The sequence below is a fragment of the Rattus norvegicus genome, chromosome 3, assembly GCF_021556685.1.
Source record: "Rattus norvegicus strain SHRSP/BbbUtx chromosome 3, alternate assembly SHRSP_T2T, whole genome shotgun sequence".
In the NCBI taxonomy this organism is placed as follows: domain Eukaryota; kingdom Metazoa; phylum Chordata; class Mammalia; order Rodentia; family Muridae; genus Rattus; species Rattus norvegicus.
This window is the reverse complement of record NC_141536.1, coordinates 78,119,797-78,145,389: the sequence shown is the minus strand read 5'-3', so window position 1 is coordinate 78,145,389 and position 25,593 is coordinate 78,119,797. Positions and strand designations below refer to the sequence as shown.

Below are 25,593 nucleotides of genomic sequence, written 5' to 3'. Positions count from 1 at the left end.
GGAAAAAGTGGGTCTGTAACAAACGCGCCTGAAGAATTAGACTAGATCACGGGAAATGGGAATTTGCAAGGCTTCGCTTGGGCCTTTGATATCCTGGCCTGCCCTAAATCTAAGAGATAAGAGCTATTCTAGTCTGTTTTTGAAGTTTCTCTGTAAATCTCTGCATGTGTGAAACTCTGCTTCTAGTTAGGGAAACTCAGGGTGACTTGTTAGCATAAAACACAAAGGCCTGGTCGCTTGCTTTCCTTCTCCCTCCAAGCCTCCCTGCAGTTTCCTCTTTGCTTCACCCCGGGTCCTGACAATTTTATTCCCTTTTCCCTAATAAATTGTGTGTCTGTATGTCTGTGTATGTATGTGGGTATATGTGTGTATGTATATGTGTGTATGTATGTGTGTGTATATATGTGTGTTCATGAGTATATGCGTGTGTGTATATATGTGTGTATGTATGTATATATGTATGTATGCATGTGTGTATGTGTATTTCTCTCTCTGTGTGTGTGTGTGTGTGTGTGTGTGTGTGTGTGTGTGTGTGTGTGGAGGCCAGAGGCCAACATCAAATAGCATTCCTGAGGAACTTTGTGTTTTGAGACAGTCTCCCATTTCCTGGGCCTCACTGATTCAACTAAACTGGCTGGCCAGTGAGCCCCAGGGATTCTCCTGTCTGCCTCACCAGGGTTGGTATTACCAGTGTGTTATCACATTTGGCATCTTTATGGGGTTTGGAGGATACGTTGCAGATTTTGATGCTTGTACAGTAGGGACTTCCCAGACTGAGTCACCTCCCTGCCCTCTGAATGTTTAATAGCTTTCTGTTCTCTGTTACACTTATGACTTCAAACTCGCTCTTGTGTCTGTGAGACCTGAGTCCTTTAATTTTTTAAAAAATTTCATTTATGTGTGTGTTTCTGTGTGATTTTATGTGGGCCACGTATGTGCAGGTGCCCTTGGAAGCCAGAAGGTCACCTGGTTTGTGTGCTAAGAACCAAATTCGGGTCCTCCTCAGGAGCAGTAAGTATTCTTGACTGCGAAGTTGTCTCTTAGCCATCTTACATGGAGCCTGAACCTCTTTTTCTCTTTGCTTCTTTCTTTGTTTCTTTCTTTATATCTTTGCCTCTTTCTTTCTTTCTTTCTCTCTCTCTTCCTTCCTTCCTTCCTTTCTTTCTTTCTTTCTTTCTTTCTTTCTTTCTTTCTTTCTTTCTTTCTCTCTCCCTATGAAAGCCATGCCTATTTTAGTGTCATCAGCCTTTGCTTTTGCATCTTGCTCAATAATCAGTAGGGACAACTATCCCGTGGCTCTGCTTCCAGACACGCTACCGTCTTCCCTGATCACTGTGACTGTCTTTCTTCCAGTACCGTGCAGTCTGAGAGTGCAGCTCAAGATCAAGCTCACTGACTTTCCCCATGTTTTTCTCCTTTATTAGCTACTCTAGCTTCTTCATCTTGCTATAAACTTGTGTCTGTCTACAAAAATACTTCTAGGATTTGGGTAAGCAGTTTGTTTATATGATATATAGATATAGATATAGATGTAGATATAGATATAGACAGATATAGATATAGAATAGATATAGATATCAAGAAATGTCACCTTGGCTGAACTTTTCAGGGCCATCTTCTTTCTTTTTCTCAGACTTTCTCTGATGTCTTCCAGCAACATTTTGTAGCTTCCAACAAATAATTCCCCAGATTTATCAGATTTCTACCTGAGCATTTTGTGTCAGGCTCACACATTCAGTCTGTGCCCCACCCGGCCCCCGAGTTTCTTGAGATTGTTCGATGCCAGTTGCTATGTGAGAACAAGGGTTTTTATTTCATTTTGTTTACTTGTTTTGATCTTTGTGGCTTTTTATTTCCCTTTCTTATTTTATTGCTTTGTACAGAGTTCTAAGACCGTGTTGAATAAGAACGGTGAGAACAGTGAGAATGGGCATCCTGCTCATGCTCTCTCTACCTTGGGGAGAAACAGTCACTCTTACTTCACAGAGTTTTTATAGCGGCTGGAGAGATGGCTTAGCAGGTAAGAGTGAGTCACGAGGGAGAGTTCAGAAGTCAGTACTGAGATGGCAAGCTGGGTATCTTGTAAGTATCTGTAATCCCATCTTCAAGGGACTTGGAGCAGGAAAATGAGATAATATGGAAACTGATGGTTTTATCCATCTCACACAGGGGTTTCCCAGGGCCTGTCACTTAGTGGTTGGTGCTAGTAAGGACTCTGCCTTTGGATGCACCTGCCCCCATCCCTGGTGTCTCACTGTCTGTCTACACCAACCATTGCCAGTGTTTATAGTGTCCCAGAGGGACCCAGGGAAGACCCATTCAAAAGCAGTTTCCAGAGCCTATGTCTGCCAGTGCATCCTGAACTATTATATTTTAGTCTTTCATAGATGGGTATCAGCATCAGAACCCCCTGGGATGTGGAAACTTAACACTATAGCACGAAGGAAGGTTACATACTGATAGCAATTTACTAGATTCTCACCAGAAGAAAATATTCTAAAAGTAGGATCAGTAAGGTAATGAATGACAGGATGTGGGAAAGAGACCAACAGGCAAGGTGGCTGTCACACTGCAGTTTCTCCTGCTCTTTCTTGACCTCTAAGTACAAAAGGCCATTCTACCGCTTTCATGTTTCTCCAGATTTCAGGCATTTTAATGTTATTGACAGTTCATTACATGGGAGCACACACAACTTTGCCTGTCTTTCTTTTTGCACCAGGAAAGAAAGTCTTGATGAGGAATTATTTAGAGCAGGTTACCCTGTGGGCATGTCATGGTGGTGGGGCTGCCTTGATCATTAATTGAAGTTGGAAAGACCCAACCCATTGTGGGTGGCATCATTGCCTAGGCAAGGGGAACTGACGTAGAAAGCTGGTCAAGTGTAAGCAAGGGTGTGTTTGTTCTCTCTTTACTCTTGACTGTGAATGTGATATGACTAGCTGCTTAAGCTCCTGCCCTCACTTACTTGAGGTGATGGGCCATAACTCGGAATCATTAAGTTAATAAACACATCCTCCCCTTTTAGCCAGGGTTTTTTAAAATTTATTTATTTTTATGTATGTATGCTCTATCTGCATATACCATGCATTCCAGAGGAGTGCATCGGATCCCATTCCAGATGGTCGTGAGCCACCATGTGGTTGCTGGGAATTGAACTCAGGACCTCTGGAAGAGCAAGCAGTGCTCTTAACCACTGAGCCATCTCTCCAGCCCTTACCAGTGTGTTTTATAGCAACAGAAATGAAACTAGAAAAGCAGCCTTTTTTCAAAGCTCTTTGCCATCATCTATCAGGAGGTAACGGTGGTTACCACCCAAGGATAAGATAACCTTGAAGTTGATAATAAACTCCAGGACTTGGGAGATACACAGTTGGTTCAGCAGTCAGTTTTGTTTTGTTTTGTTTTGTTTTGTTTTTCTGCAGCTGAGGACCGAACCCAGGGCCTTGTGCTTGCTAGGCAAGCGCTCTACCGCTGAGCTAAATCCCCAACCCCAGCAGTCAGTTTTAAAATGCTCTTTTCCCATTGTAGCCTTCTAAAGCTGTCCTGTTAAACCTGAGAGTCTGAACTAGAAAAGACCAAGTCCACGATTGTCCAATTAAAAGCAAGCTCTATTGTGGGGGTGTACCAGGAGCCAGCCAACTGGCTGCCTCTGCTTGCCTTTTGAAGTAAGTCTCTTTTATAGGAGAGATGGGATGTTCACAGGGGCAAGAGATTGGAGGTTATACTGTTAGGAAAATACAGTGAAAGGGAAGGAATGAGGGTGAGGATATACATCATGTGAATGGGGCATCTAGCAGTTTACACCAGATCTAAGAAATAGGAGCTTATTCTTAATTACAAATAGAAACCTTAACTTGCAAGGACTCAACAGAGGACAACAGAGACTTCTTAACTGTCTTAGCTGCAAACAGAACCCTTAGCCTATAAGATATGGTTCCTGGTTTGCTCTCACGGTCCCTTCATTCTGCATCCATCTTACCAACCTCACTTTCTTTACAAAAAAAAATCATCCTTTAAAACGAAACAAAACAAAATCCCTTAACAGTGCTTGGAAACAGGGTAATTTAGCATCATCTGATTAATATCTTTGACTCTTTCCCATGGATATTTAATCAAACATAAGTCTCTGTCCTTTTATATTTTTGTGAGACAGAGTCTCATGTAGACCAAGATGGCCTGCAACTTGCTATATAACAATGCCTTGGGTTCTTGCTCCTCCTGCCTCCTTTTCCCACATGCTGAGACTGCAAGTGAGTGACACCATCTTGCTTTGTGTGGTATTTGGAATTGAATCCGTGGCTTCATGCATAGTGTGCAAGCACTCTACCAACAGCCACTCTAGCCAAAACCCCAGATCCTCTCTACTCTTAAAACAAAACAAAAACCAACACAGTCACGCATCTCATCCACATAGCTTCTATCAGAAAGGAGCATGTCTCCTGTTTTCTGACTCTTAGAGGCACTGTCCTCTCTTGTGCTTTGTTTAATTTTGTAGGCTTCTCCTTCCTCTTCCTCCTTCTCCCCTTCTCCTTCTCCTTCCTTCTAACAATGTTTCTAAGAATACAAAAATCCATGGGTAAGGCTGCCAGTAAGGCACCATATTGAGTGACCGAGAAGAAAGCAGTATCAGAAGAAATCTAGGATATCAATGGTGGGAACTAGTCAGGCATGTGCCTTTCCACCATAGCTCCCCTCCTGCAAAGCAAAGTGACAGAAACCATTAAAGCAGCAGTTCTCAACCTTCCTAATCCTGTGACCCTTTAATACCATTCCTCATGCTGTGGTGATCCCCAACCATACAATTATTTCATTGCTACTTTGTAACTGTAACTGTAACTGTAATTTTGTTACTGCTATGAATCATAATATAAATATCTGTGTTTTCCAATGATCTTAGGTGACCCCTGTGAAAGGGTCATTCCACCCCCCCCCCAGGGGTCAGGACCCACAGGTTGAGAACCGATTGAAGACGATAAGGCTCACAAAACTTTGGGAAGGGAGATATGGAGAAACTTCTAGAGAACTGGATTGAAGAGAAGACCCACTGACCCACAGGCCCCTCCCCCTCCTCTCTTTGGCCAACGAAAATGATCAAAGTGAAAAGTATGCCTGCAGTGTCTCAGGAGATACTGACCCCAATGAAGACACTAGGCTAGCTCTGCAGGGACAAGAGTCCGTTGTTGTTATCCATCTCTGTATGATTGGGGGTGCAGTGAGTGACAGTGTGGAGGGCACTCATTGTTATTGGTAAGATGATTTTTGCAGAGAACCACTAATGACTCCCAGCCACAATCCCCAGGCAGCCAGGCCTTTGCAAACGTCTTCCATCCCTGTTGACAACTCTCATGAAATTACCCAAGGGCACTCAATGGTTCTTAGAACTGTCTCTGTTGTTAGCCCCACAGGATTTTAATTTAAGAAAACATTAGCATCTTCTTTCTACCACAACACTCATTCTTTCACAGACAATTTCCTGGAAGACTTTTGTACGATCATTTGTCCCCATTTTCTCACCCTCCCTCATCCTTCCGCTCCCCCAGGGCAGCTCTTCTCTCCAGTTCCAGTGAACAAGCTCTGGCTGATGTATCCACGCCTGCGTATCCTGGTCTTCATCTCCATGTTTTCTCGGCACTGTGGCCCAGGTGCCTACTCCTCCTTGGAGCCTTCTTGCCTTGCTCCTACTATGCCATCTCCTCCTATGGTGGCTGGTTCTTCCTCTCCTTTTAGATTTATTTATTTTTTTAATCTTACGTGTATGAGTTTTGCCTGCACGTGTGTCTATGTGTGCCTGGTGCCTGCAGAAGTCAGAATCCCCGAGACTGGAGATGAGATGGTTAGGCACTGCCATGTGGGTGCTGAAAACTCTGTAGCAAGGGTCCTGAACCACGGAGCCTTCTGTGCAGCTGTCTTCTTCTTCCCTTTCAGGAGGGGGAGCTTAGCGCTCAGCGCTAGGCCTGTTTCCCAGACAGCTCCACTCCATCTTTTTGGTTTAATCTAAGACAGACTTCTAGTTCAAGTATCTCACTAAAAGCTCCAAGGCCTTTCACTGGCCTGCTGGTCCCTCAGGCTGAATGTCTCTAAAACCAAACCGTCCCTACAAATCCCGTGTGGCCTGTGGCACTCCAACGTTCACATAGCTCTCCTACCTAGAATCTTTGCCACTGTCCCCGCTCATCCTGCAGGTCAATCTACCACAGCCCCTTTCCTCCCCCTCTCCTATTCTCCAGTGTGGTCCTAATTCGAATAACTCCCAGGGGAGAAAATCACGCCGCTGATGATTCTGTTAAGTCCTGATGTTTGAACGTCATAATTATGGAAAGTGAGACTGTTGCAGACCAGAGCCAAATTATCCTCCACTATTTTTTTTTTAATCTCCTGAAAAGCCATTCATTGTGTTGTGTTTTATAAAAAGAAAGAAGGAATCAGTGATATGTTTGGTAGAGGTGGAAGAGGGTGCCTCTGTGGGCCCATGCTGAGGCATTCCTTCCCCCTGAGGTACCAGCCTACGACGGATATAGTATGGAATACTATACTATTTATTTAGAGCATGGGGAAGAGAGTTGAGGGACTAGAGACAGAGAAAAGCAGGGCTGGGAGGGAGACAGAGACAGACAGAGACACCAGAGACACAGAAAGACACACACACACACACACACACACACACAAACACACACACAGAGGGAGAGAGAGAGAGAGAGAGAGAGAGAGAGAGAGAGAGAGAGAGAGAGAGAGAGGGAGTAGAGGCTATCCATGAGCACATGAGAGTGGGGAGGGGAATGGGGAGAGAAGGGACAGGGAGGGAAGAGAGTAAGAGGGTAAGAGAACAAGAGACTGAGGAGGGGGCAAGCAGCCCCTTTTATAGTGAGTCAGGCATACACAGTTACTGTTGCCAGGTAACTGTGAGGGGCAGAGCCTAGAATGCTAACACATTGACTATTGCTGTCTGACCTAACATCCTTGTGACTGTCAAAACCTGTCTTCTTAACTGAGTCCCACCAATCTGAAAGCTAAGATGGTCAACAGATATCACCTGAAACCTATAGGAGAAATGTCCCATCTTTACTGATTTATGGCTTCCTTTATTTTGTAACTAATACAATTTCAGGTGACCACTTCCATAATGAAGCATGTCTTCTGGGGAAACCTGACTCTATTCATGTTCCTGGGCCATACACACTCATAGTTGGTTCAAGAATGGTGAGGGTTATGTTTCTCCTTGACATGGCCAAAGCCAGACAAGCCACCTTTAGATGCTTCATGCCAGCTGTGCTCCCTGCTCAGCCTTCCCAGTGCTCCCTGCTGGAAACTGTCCACTCCTGCTCCATGACGATTCCACTGCCAGGAAACTTAATGGTTGGTCTATCTTGCTCCCTGATTTCTGGGGCAAAGCACATAGAGGGGCCATAGAAAACACTCCATGCTAGCATTCTGTCTAATCTCTGCCCCACAGGTATCTGGCTCCATCCCACAGTTGCCTGGCAACAGCCAGGTGTGCCTGACACTGTAAAAGGGGCTGCTTGCCCTCTCAATGCTCTCCTGCTTTCTTGCTCTTGTTTTTGCCTTCCTACCCCTGCTCTGTCCTCCCATTCCCTTCCCTCATCTCGCTCCACATGTTCATGGCCTCTCTCTCTCTCTCTCTCTCTCTCTCTCTCTCTCTCTCTCCCTCCCTCTCTCTCTCTCTCTCCCTCTCTCTCTCTCTCTCTCTCTCTGCCTTTCTCTGCCCCTACTGCCCTCTCAACTTCCCTCCCCAAGCCCTGGATAAACTCTATTCTATACTATACAGTCCTGTGGCTGGCCCCTCAGGGGAAGGGATGCCTCAGCATGGGCCTGCAGAGGCACTCCCTTTCCCCATATCCCTCCTGTCTTTATCTTTTTATAAACACATCATTCTGTGTTCAGGAAGAGGAAGGGTGATTGATAGTAGCAAAGCAGAGGAGAGAGTGCAGAGGTGAAAGCTGAAATCTTACGTAGTTCTCACAATGTGCTGACTACTGGTATCCAGGGTGGATTTTGGTTCTCACATAGAACCTCTCTCACTTTTTGACTTGCCCTAGTGCCAGCTAGAAAGGAAGAGTCAGAGGTCTCTGCCCCCTTCATCTTCTTCACACTTACCTTGTCAGAAATGTAGATGAGCGAGGGGCTGGTTGTGAGGCAGCAGACAGAAACAACGAGGAAGGTGTCTAGAGGAAGAGTTTCTGAGCTTAGGATGAAACCATGCCAGTCACAGGTACAGCGGGTGTACAGAGACACCGAAACTGTGGCAGGCCATCATGGTCAGCCAGGGCCTTGACATCCCCAGAACTGCTTTCCTCTCCTTTTAGATTTAGTTGAACTAGACCCAGCCACTTCGTTATCTGGCAAACTTCCTGTATCTGGAACTACAACCAAGAATGTCATTGCTGGATAACGCCTATTGTATCACACACCTTCTTGCTCTTTTATTGAAATGGCAGTGCAAATCCAAGTACAAACAGCACTGTTAATAGCTGAAAAGTCTATAGAGGCCAGAGACACTGGTACTTATTTTTAAAATGAAAACCTTAAGCATTCATTGAAAAAACTTAAGGGTGCGACATTGACATAGATCTCATGGGAGCTGAAAGCTGTGCCTTAGTTAATGAGAAAGACATTACCGGACTGGAGAGATGGCTCAGTGGTTAAGAGCACTGACTGCTCTTCCTAGAGGTCTTAAGTTCAAATCCCAGCAACCACATGGTGGCTCACAACCATCTGTAATGGGATCTGATGCCCTCTTCTGGTGTGTCTGAAGACAGAGACAGTGTACTTATAAATAATAAATAAATAAATCTTAAAAAAAAAAGAAAGAAAGACCATTACCAGGAACTAGGAAGGCGGCTCAATGGTGAAAGCACTTGCTGCACTAGTGTGAGGACCAAAGTTCAGATCCCTAAAAACCTGTATAAATGCCATGTAGAGGCAGTGGCCTGCTGTAATCCCAGTCCTAGAAGACAGGACTAGATGTTACAGTTAAAAAAGCTGAAAGGAGTCAGAGATCTGAAGAGCGCTTTGACATCAGACATGGAGATACAGAGTTCTTAGTTTACCGTGCTGGTTTTAGGTCTAGTGTTGGGCCAATATTTCCTCAGTCTGCTCCCTTTCCTCCCTTTCGGAATGGTGATGGATAGTCCCGGCCCTTGTAAGTGATGCGATCTGCTTTTTGATTGTGATTTTACAGGGAGTTAAAAGAGAAGTTACCGTCATTAGAAGAGGCTTTAAATGTTGGAATTAAAGCATTGAAATTGTGATAGACTATGGGAACTTTTGAAATTAGACTGACTGCATTTTTGCATTATGGTGTGACTGCAGGCCTATGGTGGTTTGAATGTGGTGGTTTGAATAAGAATGGCCCCCATAGGCTCATATACTTGAGTGATTGTTCATCAGGGAGTGGCATTACTTAACAGGAATTATGAGGTAGGGCCTTGTAATAGAGTAGGTGTTGCCTTGTTGGAGAAAGTGTGTCACCAGTGCAGTGCTTGGCTTTGAGGTTTCAAAAGCCCAAATCAGACCCAGGCTCTTCAGACCTCCAACTCCTTTCAGCTTTTGACTGCAATGCCTTGCCTCTGCTTTCTAAGGCTGGGACTACAGCAGCCTACTGCCTCCACCTCTACCTGCTGCTGGTGGATCTGGATGTCAGACTATCAACTCCTCCAGCATCGTGACTGCCTGCATGCTGCCATACAGCGTTCCTTTAGAAGAATTGGTATGGTCATGGTGTCTCTTCACAGCCACAGGACACTGACTAAGACGCAAGCGATCCCAGAGCGATCTGACTGGTAAGACTAGTTGTATCTGTGAGCTCTGGGTTTGACTGAGGTTGAGAAACCCTGCTTCAGTGAATAAGGTGGTTCCTGATACCCACACTGGGCCTCCAAATGCATGGGTATTCACGCAAGTGGACTCCTCCATGTGCAAAAGCAAAGCATGCAAGCATCCGCACATACCAAAGGAACATCCTTGCAGACGCGTTCAACAGAACATCAGTGCTTTCTACCTTAGCATTGGACTAAGCAGCAACAGCTAGTCCCTCCGGAAAAGAATGCTCTAGGTGTAGCACAGAGAAACACATGAAGTGAAAGTAACCCAGCAAAGCAGTTCTTTTTTTGCACAAACCCAAACCAGGTGGTCAAGCACAGTGGGGAGGGCAGGGAAGTCATTTAGTTTTTAGTCTAAGTGACGGTGTCTAATCCCATTGGTGGAAGCTTGATCTCACAATTTGATGAGATTGGCTAATTTGTAATTAATTGGTGAGACCAGGGAGGGTGCTGTAGAGGCCAGTCATGGGATTGTTTGTTCAGGGGTTGGGCAAGCAGGCTCATACAGAAGCGTTTCACGGGATTGGCTGCTTATGTAACATTGACCCTTAGGGGGCTAGCCACCTTTAATGGAAAAAAACTTCCTCATACTTCACGCTGTGCTTTGCTTCGTGTGTTGTATATAGCCTGCTTTTTGTTTGTTTGTTTTTGAGGTGGAGTAGGGGGATCATGGGATAGAAGTCTCCAGATAGCTGAGGAGTTTGTAGAATCTTAGCTCTTGGGTGAACTCCCATTCCTGTTATTAGCATGTCAGCAAGCACGTGAGGACGTCTCCCAGATGTGCTGCTTACCTGCAGAGGACACTGTGATTTGAATACTCAAAGTCAAGATAAACCGACCAGAACCGTTGCTCTGCCTGAAAGAATAAGGTATTCCATTTGATAACAGGGGCATAGCTTTGTGATAATAATGGGCTTTAGAAATTAGTCTGTGGTTTTAAGTAATTAGCATATAAATTTTAGTTATCATTTGGTTCATAACAAACAGACTCGCTAGGTGCCCTACTCAGTCATTTATCTAAATGAAAAGTTCTGTTAAATTGTATTTGTGGGCATTGATCAAAACTAATAGGAAAAGGAGATTAAGATGAAAATCATGGGATTAAATTTTTAATTAGTTTGCCCCTGAACAGTTGACTCGCTGACTGAGAAGCTGCTTATGCCTGCCTGGAAACATGTGGCTCCCTCCCGCTGCCTGCCTGTGAACAGAAGTGTCTCACAAGGACTGAGCTTCCTGCTGTTGTCCTTCAGCTTACAGGGAATGAAAGGAGAAGGTAGCCCTGGGATCACAGTCTTTTAACACTCAAATTTCCTCAAGTTCTGGGGCTGCAGATCTCTCCGCTCTGGCCTCAAACCTCTTCATACCAAGGAGTCCTGAGGTCAATTCGCCCCCCTCCCCCCATTATACAACTTTTGTTTTGGCTCTTGTGTTCATTTGTTTTTCCTGTGTGCTGGGAATATGGTAGAGCCATCTTGCATGATGTGGTTGCTGGGGACACAGCGCTGGTCTTCATGCTTGTGTGGTGAGTGTTTTACCCATGGAGTCATCTCCGAGTAACCTGATGTTATGGTCTTTAATATCCAATAGACAGCGGATGGTGCTGCTGTACTGTACTCACTCATCCTTGAGGTGCACTTGAGGACTGGGTGAGGGAGGGAGCTCCCCCTGGTGTTCAGGAGAGAGAGACTCAGAGAAGGTAAATTTATCTTTCTATAAATCTTCCTTAGCCTGATGTCTAGCCAACTTCCTGCCTTCTACACACTCCTGATCTGAACCTTTATGAGTCTTCTGCCCCCTGTAACTACCCTTGCAATCCTTTCCAATTGAAATGTAGACTTTATTCCAGTCCCAGCCAGGATTCCAAGTCTCCTCTAGTCTGTGACAGTTCTCAGAATTTCCGTAATGTCTATAATCTTGGCTTTGAGGCTGGCCAGTGATTTGGGGTCTGTCCCTCAAACTGAGTGTCTGTGATCTTATCTCTTGGTTTGAACACCACACAGGTGCCACACTCTTTTGGCGTTCCATGATGAACTGTGTGACATCAATATGGCTCCCTGGTTCTGTTATGCATGCACTGGCACATGCATGGAAGTCAAAGGACGACAGCTTATGGGAGTCAGTTCTCTCCTTCGGCCATATGGGTCTCAGAGATTAAACTCAGGCCATCGGGTTTGACAGCAAGTGCATTTACCCAAGAAGCCATCTATTTTTATTGATATCTATTTGAGGGTGGATGGTGTAAGAGTCCTTCTGGCCTCCTGGCAAGAAGACTTCCCTTTTGCACAAGCTGGGGTGGAGGTGGGGGCAGAGCAGGGATTTGTTCACACTGGGCAGCCCAAGTGCAGAGATCTGGAAGAGATGCTTGTCAGTATAAGAAATGGCTGGGGATGTTTTGTTCTGTTTGCTTTGTGGCAGAGTTTACTGTGTAGCACCGAGTGGCCTGATACCTGTGACCCTGCCTTGAGGTCAGGAGAGCAGTCCTTCATTTTCTTGTTGTTGAATTTTTTGTTTATTTGGTTTTGGTTTGTATTTTTTCTTTTCCCTCCCTCCCTCCCTCCCACCTCCCTCCCTCCCTCCCTCCCCCCTTCCTTCCTTCCTTCCTTCCTTCCTTCCTTCCTTCCTTCCTCCCTTCTTTCCTTCTGTGAGGTCCCAGTTGAATCTCTTCCAGGACCTCTTGAATGAGACTCACGGATGCAGAGATTGATGCAATAGCAAGAGGAGTTTAATTCTGACATGTCAGGGTCCTCCCACTTAAAGGGGAAGGCTCCGAGCAGACTCTGACAGGGAATTATATACCTTGCAAACAATTGAGGCAGAATTCAGACAATTGGTAACCAGGCAGGGTATTATTGATGGGGCAAAGTGACCTCCAAGCTGATGCATGATCAATGGACTTTCGGGGGGGGGTGGTTGGGAGTCAATGAGGGGGGTTGTTGGTTGGGAATCACAGGTAGCTTTGTTTGATGGTTAGGCTTGCAGTTGCTCCGGGAACTAACTACTCCCTGGAAGGGAGGGGTCTTTGTGCTTGGAGGTTTGCATTGGAACTTTCCCACTGGCCTTAGACTGATCCCAACCCTGGCTCTTTCAATTCTTTCTTTCTTTCTTCCTTTCTTTCTTTCTTTCTTTCTTTCTTTCTTTCTTTCTTTCTTTCTTCCTTCCTTCCTTTCTTATTGAGACAGGGTCTCTCTGTGTAGTCCTACCTGGCTATCCTGGAACTAGCTCTGTAGATCAGGCTAGCTCAGAAGTCAGAAATTTGACTCCTTCTGCTTCCTAATTGCTAGGATCAAAGGTGTGCGCCACCACACCCTGCTGGGGCTACCTCTTTTTTTTTTCTTCTACCTATTAACATATATAAAAGAAAACTGGATGATGTGACACGCCTTTGTCCTGGGTGTGAGTATGTGGACTAGACAGAGTGCTTTCATCTGCGAGTTATCAGCATATGTTTAATACTAGAAAGTCAGTCACCGTTTTGACGGTCTATCTGCTCTATTTCATGCTCAGGATGCCTTAAATTGTTTTGTGGAGGAGGGGGTGGTTTTGGCTTTTGAGACATGGTCTTGCTGTGTAGCTCAGGCTGGTCTGGAACTTGTAGCAACCCTCCTGCCTCAGCTTCCTCAGTGCTGGTAATACAGGTGTAAGCCACCATGTCAAGTGCTAATGTAGATATTATTAGACATTTAAAGAATGAAGATATAAGTTACTAAAGGCAAGTGGCAGGCTTGGGTTTGACTCTAGACATAGTAGTGTGTGCTGCTTCCACAGCATGAACCTGTTCTCCTACTGTGTGCCAAGCAATGCTAAGGAGACAGGTGTTTAAGAAGACTGTATGCTATATGGTCTGGAAAAGAACCTCCATTCTCAAGTGTCTACCTCTTTCTCAGTTGCTGTACCCTGAGAATTTCTGAGCCAGGGTACCCTGCCAGGTTGCTGTAGCTACAGACAGGGACTGCATATAGTGGGCCATCTGCTCTGCTGCTTGCCAGGTGCTGTGGCTCTCAGCACTCCCCATGTGCATGTCTGCTATCTCTGTCAAGCTTCTGGGGAAACTGAGCTTCAGTGGGGCACACTCCAGGCCAGAACTGAGGGGAGTCAAAGCCTGTGCTCCTTGTCATGATAGAAACACGGATTCCTGAGCCTCCTCCCTCCTGTGTGACCATGTCCCTGAAATCCTTTTGTCCTTAGAAGGACTGATAGTATTTCTGTGAGCAGTTCATTGGTACCGTGTGCTTGTTCCTTAAACCAAACATACTCTGTGGGACTTTTAGTGAACACCTTCCCCACCCGAGGCAATCACACTAACAGGAGAAACTTAGAAAGTCTCTGAATTGTCTGTGGCACATAAACTGTGACATGTAAATGGGCTGTCCTGAGTGAGGCTCATACAGCGAATCAGTTCTCTTTGGCCTCCAGCTTTATACATGAGGTCCCAGCTCCTTGTAGAGCCAGAGTTTATTATATAGCCCCTAATGTGGCTGCTAAGAACGTGGCTGCCCTGATTCAGGATATATGCTCAACTATCTCCAGGAGACAGACCAGATAGGGGATGTTGGTCTCCTGCCTCTTCTCCTTTGACAGTTCCCTGGCCATCATTCTTTCTGTTCTTCATGGCTAGAAGATGTGGAAGCAAGGAGGTACAGCTACACTAATGACTGGAATTGACAAGGAAAGCAGTTATTGGCCCAATGGGATAGCTGCCTGCTTTATTAAAGTTACTCTGCTCAGAGGGGAAAGGCACTTGCCGTGAAGCCTGCTGACAAGCTCTGAGTCGATGTCTCTGCTCCCACCCTGGAAGGGACCTGAGGTGTCTGTACATCAATTTCTGTGTGTAGTAAGGGACGGTTGCTCACAGGAATGGGGCTGGGAAGAAAGCTTTGGACAGACTTCCGGTGACGGTAGTAGCAAAGGCAAGCAGGGCACACGGAAGTGTGGGGTCTTCAGGGCAGGCCTGGGAACCGACAGCTGCCCCACCTTAGGCAAAACCAAACACTGCCCCATGCTTCCCTACCCCGCTTTCTCCTACCAGTGGCCTTGGAAGCTTCTCACTTGTTTCCTCTGCTGCTCTGGCTGTAAATTCATCCCACTCGCAAATTCCGTAAATTCCAGCTTTAAAGCACCAGCAATTTTTTCTTTGTTTGAAGCAGGGATTCCTGTGCAGCCAAGGCTGGCCTGGAACTCATGATGCTTGTCCTGCCTCAAGTGGCAGGCGCACTGCAGGGGGCGGGGCAAACGATGTCTTGATTCCTGCTGCTTCTCATCCCTCCCACCCCAAACATCATCTCTTGCTGATTTTAGTGCCTCTTCCTAGCTCCAATTCCCCTCTATACCCTTCCCCTCCAGATGGTGAATACAGTCATCTTCATAAACATAAACCAGAACATTTTATTCCTCAACTCAAGAGTAGGTATGCAGAGGTCTCCTCACTCTTAGGTTAAATCTGACGATCCCACTGTGCACTAAAAGATCCTCCACTGCCACCTGTCCTCGGACCTCGGCGACCTCTGCTCTTCCTCTGCTCTCAGAACCGTCAGGTTGGTTTCCTGGACACACTACTGCCCCAGGGTCTTTTCAACTCTTCTTCCAGCCAGCCCTTGAGATACTAACACTACTCAGTTCATTCATTCAGTTTTCCGTTCCATTTTCATTTTCTGAAGAAGGAATTCTTAGTACTCTCTAAAAACAGAGCACGCTCTTCCTTCCATTGCCTTTCTTTTTCTTTCTTCCATAACAGTGACCCGAAAGGTCTGATTATTTTTTGTTTTTGTTTGTCTGGTTTTTGTTTTTGTTTGTTTGTATGGGGCCTGCTTCCTGCACTGGAATATAAGCTCCACCAATGAGAGAACCCTGTCTGAATCCCAGCATCACCCGCGGCTCCTGGAAGAGGTTGACATGTTGATCGAATGGAGTTATTCCTGACCCCAGAGAGAGAATCCATCACCCAAGACCTTTCAGGGAATATGGGAAATCGTAGGCAGCAGCTTCTCCCTGAGCTGACTCTGGTGAAGGCCACAGAGGGATTGGAGGCTCCAGGGTGGGGCTTCCCACCTGCTCTCTTCGCTTTCCTTTCAGTTTGTCTTTCTGAGAACAATATAAGGAAAATTGGGGCAATCGATGTCCCACATAAAGTATACAATGACAGGGACAAAGGGAGCCTTTTTTTTTCTTTGTAATAAACTACAAGACAGTGTTGATCCTTTTACCTGCTGCCTGGAGTACAGTAAGTACACGATGAATACTGAGTGTTGGAACAATGTCTTCTCTTTGAGCCGATGAAGCTTCGGTGTGTACTTACTATTCTGTAGGCCCCATGAAAATGGTTCACACACTAAAGACACCAAGAAGGGAGGGGATGGTCTCCATCTCTGCCTAATAACTCAGGAAACCCTTGTTAGAGTAGAAAGAATTTCTGGTCCAGAGGATAGAAACTCTGGCCTGGGTGGAGACCTAATATTCCAATTGGGCCAAGTTAATCCCCTGGCCAAGGGACCACATCCAGGAAGACGGCCCACCTTAGGTTATGCTAAAGAGATTGGAGGAATAATTGGCTCTTTCATGAGGTACTGTATGTTTCCTTCCCAGAATCCCTGGTCATATAGGAATTTCCAAGGCAGTCAAGTAGTGTGTAATCTGGATTAGAAAAGCATAACTTCTCTTTTTCTCTCTTCTCTTTAGGCACACTTTCCTTAACATGCCAGATTTCCCCCATTCTCAGCCATCCTGCTCTGTCTACACCCTCCCGCCCTGTGGCTGTGTGGGAGCCATGTGTCTGACCTCCTGACCTCCGCCCCAGCTTAACTGGCATGGCTCTCCACCTGCACATCTCACTGCCATTCTATAACTCCTCTTGGAGCTCCTCATGGATCCTCTTCTTGGTGTGTTCTGTCCGGGAAGCAGGCCGAGATTTAAACCCTAGCATTGGTCCTAACATTAAATCCTAACATTAGTCCATTAATAAAAGAATTTAAGAATGGGCTCAAATGGGAGCTCAAGGACAATTTTATTAGAGTTTAAAAGAAAAGCCTCTAGGGCAGGCGAGCTATAAATCTGTGAGGAGAAGAAGAGGAGAAGCGAGGAAAGGCGGGTCATGAACACATGGAGGGAAGGGGGGTGTAGAGAGAAGGGACAGGGAAGGGGAAAGAGCAGGGAAGACAAAGAGCAAGAGGGAGAGGAGGGCCGAGCAGCCCCCTTTATAGTCAGGCACAGCTGGCTATTGCTGGGCAACTGTGGGGACGGAGCTTAGACAGATTATGAACATTACCCCTTTTTGGTTTAATTAAAAAAGAAAAATTAAAAGTGATGGTGGAGCAGGAATAGGGTCTTTGTGATCTCTGACTACTTCCTGCTTGCTTTGGGGCAATGTGACTCTAGGGACCCTAGAAAAAATGGGTATGGGATGTTTGTCCAGTCTTAAGAATTGGCTGTTTCCTTGTTGTCCAGGGTCTGTGGAACCATCTGAGGACAGGTCAGAAGGAGCAGGTCCAATAGAAGTGTCTGTGTCTGTGAGAAGAGAGTGAACATCTGGAGGTGGCTTCTCTGGAGCTGTCCTGGGTGTAGTAAGTGCCTTGACAATTTGCTGGAACACACACACACACACACACACACACACACACACACACACACACACACACAGAGAGAGAGAGAGACAGAGAGAGAGACAGAGAGAGAGACAGAGAGAGAGACAGAGAGAGAGAGACAGAGAGACAGAGAGACAGAGAGACAGAGAGACAGAGAGACAGATAGATAGAGAATATAAGATTAAGTGCATCTGGAAGAAAAGAAAAAAAGTTTCTTAGATGTCCATTTGAAACCCAGAGGAATCCCACTCTTTGGAATAGGTAGTAAGTGGGAACTTTAGGCAGATGTCCTTATCTGGGTGGAGTCTATTTGGTTCATGAGAGATGTGTTTGAGTGGGTTTCCTGTAGCTTATAAGTTTACAAAAGAGATAGCAACATGAATTGACAACATGAACATTCTTTAAGATCTGTAGAGTAAGGGAGAGGCGTGAGTGTGTGCACGCACAGCTGGGATGCTGGTGCGAACAGTTGAGGCACTGCACGCGGGTGGCGGTGTGAACACTCTGGAAAAGACAGTGTGGAAGCTGTTTTTCTCTGAGCACAGGAGCAAAGTCCGGGACAGAAAGAGAGAGCTCACTTGCATGAGGGTTTTAGGTGTCGCAGGCGCATGGGAAAGAGGGTCTCACAGACAGAGTTCCTGCGGGGCCAGACCTGCTTTTCACGGGGTGAGAACCAAGGGCTACAGCAACGAGGAAGGGAGGAGGGGGGCCTGGGGATGGGGCCAGACAGAGATAATTGTTTTCTGCTTAACGTAAATTAGACCACAACATCCAAGAAAATGGGGACAGACGGTGAAGACCGATAGATCCATAGGTGAGAAAAGGGATTATTAATTTCCCCGACCATTGTTGGGGCTACATTTAGAGCCACTGAGTCAGAGAGCAGTTTATCTAGGCCTGGCCTGACATTAAACTGTCTCAAAAAAAAGAGAGAGGAAAAATCTCACCCAAGGGAAAAGGTCCTAGAATGAGGGTCAGTGAAAGGATCCATCCCCAGGGGCAGCTCAACAACGCTCCCCTGAGACCATGTGTACACCATGGAAAATCAAGCTCTGAGGTAAAGAAAGCACACAGAGGTTGAGTAGGTACCACTCGCCAGCACGTGATTAAAGAGAGTGCTCTCCTTGGCAGGCAGCTGTAAGTAGGGCATCACAGTGATGAGGAGGCCTGCTGGAATGGTGGAAGTCCTGAGTCCCACAGCAGTCAGCAGGTGGTGGTGGTGGTGGTGGTGGTGGTGGTGGTGGTGGTGGTGGTGGTGGTGGTGGTGGTGGTGGTGGTCCATGGCGTAGCTGGCATAACGAAGGCAGCGGCTGCAATCGAATTTGGGTGGTGCGCGCACGTAAGCAGCCGTGGATGTAACTAGATGTACTTGTGGGATGCAATGGTGGGACGTGCGGCAGCGATCTTGGGTGGGAGTGCCCAGAAGCTGTGTGCCTCTCCCGTCCTCATACCAGAGCCAGCACGAACACATGGCGGAAGCGCGCGCCAGGCTTCATCCTTTTCCATCGTGGCTCTGCGGCTATGTTCGAGCAGTGGGGCGGTGAAGGCATACGGTGGGAAAGGCCTACTCCTCTGCCCCCATGGTCAGCGGTGGCGGCGGGGCGCCAGGCCATGTAGGCACAGGGAGATCAATCACCATGTAGGAGTCACCAATGTTAGGGTTTAAATCATGGCCTGTGCCCAGATAAAGCACACCAAGCCAACATGGTTCCATGTGGAGAGGCTTAATGAGAACAGAAGAGGAGAGGAGAGGAAAGGCTGGCCATGAACACGTGAAGGGAAGGGGGGGGGTAAAGAGAAGGGACAGGGAAGAGGGGAAGAGTAAGGAAGAATAAAGAGCAAGAGGGAGAGGAGGGGCAAGCAGCCCCCTTTATAGTCAGGCACAGCTGGCTGTTGCTAGGTAACTGTGGGGTGGAGAATACCTGGCTGTCCCCAGGTAGCTGTGGGGGTGGAGCTTAGACAGAATACCAACAACTAAGACCCCCCACTTTCCCAGGGTCACCCTCATCTCTACCCACCACCCTTCTCATGCCCACCTACCTGTCCATACCTATCCTGCTGTGGCTCTGAAAAGAAAAGAATCAATTCTCTCTTTGAACCTGGTTTAATTCAAACTACTATAAAATCAGTGTAGGCTTTTTAGAGGTAAATCTTAAATTACAAAAAGGCAGAAGAGAAGAAGACAAAATAACCCTGTGAGTTTTTACCACCCAGAGATTCTTACTGTTAGCATGCTGGGGTATGGCCTCCTCGTGTTTTCTTTGTGTTTTCATGGAGTCTTGACACAGAATTCTCTCTCTCACTCTCTTTCTTTAAAACTTAATATCGTAATATAAGCACCTCTGCTTGCTGTTCACAGCTCAGTGAACACCTTTTTTAATAGCCGTGTGCCATCTCATCTCATCTCCCCGTTGTAGACCCGTTAACTCCTTTTCTATTTTTTAAGATCGTAAGTAACACAGCACTCCGCTTCCTCCCGTCCCCATCTCCCTGCCTCTGCTGATGGGACTTCAAGGAGTCCCCGCCATGCACTAACTAGTTCGAAAGGATATGGACTCTTAATGCGTTTTTGCGAGATTTCATTTTGATTTCTAAAACTGCTTGAATGTGACTTCCATAAAAGAGCTCCAGCAAAGCAGATTGCCTGGAAGAATTTACTTCCCGTGTTGAGACGTACAGACCCGCAGTGTTTTAGCACCCAGTTTAAATGAGCAGATTCCAGCCCGCCTCCTCTTCCAGCCTCTTCTCTTGCTAATAAAATGCAGCAACAGCGCTGTAAAAAATCTTTCTTTGGTAAACAACGACTTTTCCTGTTCTCAGAGATTGTTTTTGTAAGTCTTTCTGGAAGATACTGGGTTTATGCTGAGAACTGTGCGTTGTATTTTTCCACGCCTGTTTAGGGTGTCTTAAGGGTTTAGTTCTGCTTTATGGTTTTTCGGGTTTTTTTTTTTGTTGTTGTTGTTGTTGTTTTGTTTTTCCCTTTCATTCTCAGCCTGGGGAGAGAGTTCAGTAGTTAAGAGTGCTTGCTCTGGAGGTATAAGGACTGGAGTTCAAATCCCCAGCACATACACAGAAAGCTGGGCGTGTGTGAAGCCCCCACTGGTGGGGGGGCGGGGACAGGAGGATTCATACAGTCCATTGACCCAGAAAGGTGAGCTTCAAGGCAATAAGGCAGAGTGGTGAAAAAGACACTTAACATAGTGTTGGGGTCTCCACATGCATACACACAGATACATATTCCTGTTTACTCATGTGTAGATAACACACACACACACACACACACACACACACACACACACACACACTCCCCACATAAACACAGACAAATATTTTTTAAAAATGTAAAGGGGCTCTAGGCTTTGCAGCAACAGAACCTGGACTGACAAGCCTGCCTTTGTCTTGTTTGAAGGACCATGACCACCTTGCAGTGTTTACCCTTCAGAATAGCAAGTGGGTAAGGTGTTCCTTTACAAGACTGGCCAGTCGGGGAAAGCCTGGCTAAAGATGGACAGCTTATAAGTCAAGGAAATCATGTGATAGCAGGTCAGAGAAGGGATTGGGCCTGCCAATATCTGGAAAAACAGAGAGATACATGGTGGCTTGGAAGAGAATCATCTCATTCTGTATTATGGCAAGCATGGGACGATGTTAGAAGGGATGTCAGCATTTCTTATTTGTCGTGAAAAGATGTGCATTCTGAATAGCAAGTTCTAAACAAACACATAGAGTTAGATCCCACATTTGCTACAGAGGTAAAACCCATATTTAAGAGAACTGTTTTTAAAATATATATTGTATATGAATATATTATATATTTCCCAAGAAATGTACTATTGTACATTTATATAATGTATAATATAATATATATCATATTCATATGCATCTAGACATACTTACATATATATGAGTGGAAAGAAGGGAAAAATCAGAGCTCTGGAACTGGGAGGAGAGCAAGAATTTATTTACCTCCCAAAACTCAGCTGAACAAGCAGGCTACAACAAGCTCAAAATCCTCTTGAAACTTGAGCAAAGGAAGAAAGTAGAGAGGAGTTGGGGAGGGGTGAGGACAAGAAGGTGGTTCTCAGGTAGGGCCTGTGCAGGGTGGGTACCCTCCTGAGGAGCTGGGGTCATGGAGGTCAGGTGACATGAATGTGACTGCATAAGCTTCACAGGTTCCCCAACTCCTCCCACTCCAAGCTGTTGGAAACGCTTGTGTTGACTTGTAAACATCCAGGCAGGAGTGAAGCCTGCAGACAAAATGGCCCCTCAGGAACTGGGAGTTTTCCCAAGAATCTCATCCTGGGAGAAGGGAAAGTTGAAGCCTAATGTCTCCAGGGAAGAGATTTCACACATTGGTTCTGAGAAGTTGCTGGATGGACCACCTTGTAGGAAAGACAGGAGATCAGAAAACCAGGAAGGGAGAGGGCAGCCATGAGAGCTCTGGATGTAAAAGACTGGTTGGGCTTCAGTATCAGCATGCTCTGGGCACACAGGCCTTGGGCCTTGGACACAAGACAGTGCCCAGGGCTTCCATTAACCTTCCCTTGGGAGAGAATGCTGAGGTACCGATCTCTGAGGAGGAAAGGCTCTGGAACTGCTCGATATCAAAATGATTTGCTTTACCGTGTATTTGTGAATTAGGGGGGTGTGTTTATAGCGAATGGATGGTTTAGACAAGGGGGAGCCTGCTGCTAATAGAAAGGCATAATCAAATCTCCAAGTCTATTAAAGACTGTTGTTCTACATCTTGTGAGATGACATTTTATTATTACCTGACTGACCTGACCCTTGTGTTGGCCTTTGCATTGGGATAGCTCTTTTCCTTTCTTCCTCTGTTTACTTCATTGTGCCTTAAATATTAGATTTCCCCCTCCCCATAACCACACCAAATCAAAAAGGCTTTGGGGTAAGCAAAATACTGAAAAGTGGCATCCAGAGATGGTAGGTAGCATTGTGTGTCTCTGACCAAGGGCCTCTAGGCTCTTTGTTCCCTGTGAGACCTCCAACAAGAAGTGTCCTATTTCTGTGATCCTCCATTTAGGTATAGGTGACATGATACATTTCCTTGTATGCATATGTGTTCTTATATATGGGCCATGTATGCATATGTGTGTGTTGGCTATGACTGCATACACGAAGGGGTTTGTATGCATGTGCATGCATGCTTGCATTTGTGCTTGCTTGTTTGTGTGCATGAGTGTGTGTGTGTGTGTGTGTGTGTGTGTGTGTGTGTGTGTGCATTTGTGTAGGCTAGATGCCAACATTAGAGTCTTAATTCTTCTCCATCTTATTGTTTGAGACAGGGTCTTGCACCAAGTCTAGAATTCACCAATAGGGCCAGACTCCCTGGGCAGCAAGCCCCAGAGGTCCTCAGGCCTGTACAGCAAGCCCTTTGATGACTGGCCTAATGGCTTCTCAGCCTTTTGGCAAAGATCAAGTGTGATGACTGGCCTAAGTCCCATTCATTTCCTAGTCATTCTGCCCCAACCAACCATTACTGTTAGGATTTTTGATCCCTCTTCCGACATGCTGGTCCTGTGGGTTCATTTCCAGGGTGCCTGATCCTCAGAGGTTACTCTTTTCAGTGACTCTAGGAATCTCCCAGCACAAAAAGGGGGCTAAACTGCAGTAAACCTCACCAAAAAGCCGCCCTATTGCCTCTGGAGAGGGCAGCTCAGCGCCATTCCATGCGGAACCACCCCCTTCAAGCCCTTCTCTTCCTTGGGATCTGGCCCCTTGGGTTGGTGGAAACAGCCTTGCTCTGTGGTCCAGTTCACTGGTGACCTCTATCCAGGCGCTACTGAAACCAGCTGGGGGCCTGGCCCATGTCTACCGCCCAGCCCACCAGAGCAAAGGCTTCTCCTTTTGAGCAAATAGTTTGCACCTTGACATCTAGAAAATGAAAGCATTTGCAGTGGCAGGGTGCCCAGCTTCTCCCTGTGGTCTCTGGAAAAGATTTTTGTGAGAGAGAACGGTGCAAGGTCTTTCCATCTGATCCTCCCTCCAGGCCGGCAGCACGGGACTGTGGGGAGCCTGTCTCCTTTCCCTGACACCCCACAGTTTGCTATTGTCCCATTGGTCTCCTCTTTGAGTTGGACAAGGCAGAGAGACAGGCCAAGGGATATATTTCAGCTGCCCTTGGCTGTGTTTATAATCACAGACATGAAAGGAGAGGAAGGAGATTGAGTTTATAGGACGGGTTCTTTGTGTAAGCTCATTTATCTCTTGCAGGCAGCAGTGGGCTGAGTGAGTTTCCTTTTTGTTTCCAATTCGGGAAACTGAAATATGAATCTATGCTGATGAGAGAAGAAAGGGACTGAAAGAGGCATAAATCTTATCTTCCGAGCCCTCCATCGGCTTCTGTGAAGAAGGGGCTCTCGTCGGTAATTAACTGCTTTGTGGATGAAGACTAACACCCAGCCACATCGGATAAAAGGCTGGAGGGAGGCGTGGGGCTAACCATAAGCAGTGTAGCCTGGCCTGACATGTCACTTAGGTCCCAGCTTTCAGAGTCAGCCTGGGAGGTGTTTGGTCCCTTTCTGCACCATCTACAGAGGGCATCGCTCAGCTGGTGGCTGCACAGACCTTCAGGCCAAGCTGGACTTTTTGTCCCACTATATTCCAATCCATGCCCAGGACCTACTAGGTGCTTAGGGAGAGCTGATGGGTGATGACTGCCACCCAGTAGCACTCAGGCAAGTTCTTGTTTCTCTGATCATCCTTGTGGTAGAATCATAAAAGCATAGATGACATGACAACACCTGTAATTCCAGTTCCAGGGGATCTAACTACCTCTTCTGGATCCTGGCAAAACACATAAAATAAAAACAAATCTTTAAAGAAAAAAAAAACCCAAGTATACATTTGCCATCCCACTACTGGGGAAGCAGAAAAGGTGAATGCCTGGGGCTGACTGGGTGGCCAGGCCAGTCTAATGTGCAAGCACAGATCCCAGACCCCAAGGAGATAACCTGGTTGAGAAAACAACCACACTGCAACCAGACACAGGCTCACAGGGTAAAGTGCTTGTCCTGCAAGCCTTGTACCCTGAGCTCTGCCTCCAGGACCCATGCAAGGGAGAGAACTGACTCCACTGTTGTCTTACTTCCACATGCACACACCTGTGTGCACACACATACACAAAAGTGCTAGCACACTGAAACAAAGTGGACATCCCTTGAGAAACAACATCTAAGCCTGTCCTATGGCACTCACATGCGGTAGGAGTCACAGGAAAATACATGGGGGGGGGGGACGACAGACAGAGACAGATACAGACACAGAGACAGACAGCAGACTGACAGACACAAAGAGAGACAGACAGACATACACACAGAGGGAGACAGACACACAGAGAGACAGACATACACACAGAGGGAGACAGACACACAGAGAGACAGACAACAGACAAACACAGAGAGAGACAGGCACACATGAGGGACAGACAGACAGACAGACAGACAGTCAGACAGACAGACTCACACATACCCCTTCTGAGCTTTTCACCCCCCTCCCAGGAGTGTAGGAGGGCTGCTGGCCTAGTCCAGAAGTATTGTCAGGCCCCTTTATCATCCTTGAGCTCTTCCTATGGTGCACACAGTGGGGCTGCAGGTGTGACAACATTGTTAACATTGCTAAACATCACATGTTTGGGAATGGCACCTGTGTCAGGTAGAAACAGACACAGAAAGCAGCTGCTGGCTCTTCAGTGACCAGCCTGGATAGATGGGGAGTCAGCCTTGCAATATGAGCCCTGCTGGTTAGGGTTATAGGGGACCCTTTTCCCTAGGTGTAGAGAGAGCCAGGCCCTCTTTCCACATGGACTGGGTATGTGTAGCCAGAAGCCTGTGCCTCTCACAGGGCTATAGCTGCAGGAGGACCCCACAGACAGTAAGATTGGAACAAGTCAGTTCCTCAGCCTCTCTGAATGGCCAGTCAGCAGAGACAATGTGTAGCATCAACCCACATGCTGCTCCTCAGTGAACAGCTGTCAAAGTCTCCCTCGTATGAGTGGTGCTGAGTTAGATTCCCCAGACACAGCCCAGAGGGTTTGGGTAAGAGCTATGTAATAAGGACCCAGAAAACCATATGCCTGTGGTCTTTCCAGATATTCTGTGCAGGAACCCAGGGAATGACACCCTGAGAACTCCTGTCTGCTCTGCAACAGGCTCTCTGAGGGGACA

General features: G+C 46.5%; 1 long non-coding RNA gene across 5 annotated transcripts in view; it reads left to right on the top strand.

Moving 5' to 3' along the window:
• Window positions 1-803: 803 nt before the first annotated feature.
• LOC147995577 (uncharacterized) overlaps window positions 804-25,593 on the top strand; it is a 28,619-nt gene continuing 3,829 nt past the window's right edge. For 2 of the 5 annotated variants that reach the window (XR_015683654.1, XR_015683657.1), the window contains exons 1-6: window positions 804-1,011; window positions 9,597-9,797; window positions 10,583-10,705; window positions 10,969-11,109; window positions 11,424-11,532; window positions 23,642-23,793. This is a non-coding gene — a long non-coding RNA (uncharacterized LOC147995577). Of the gene's footprint in view, window positions 1,012-9,596; window positions 9,798-10,582; window positions 10,706-10,968; window positions 11,110-11,423; window positions 11,533-15,661; window positions 16,034-23,641; window positions 23,794-25,593 lie in introns of those variants that run through there. The other 3 variants (XR_015683655.1, XR_015683653.1, XR_015683656.1) reach the window with 3 other exon arrangements.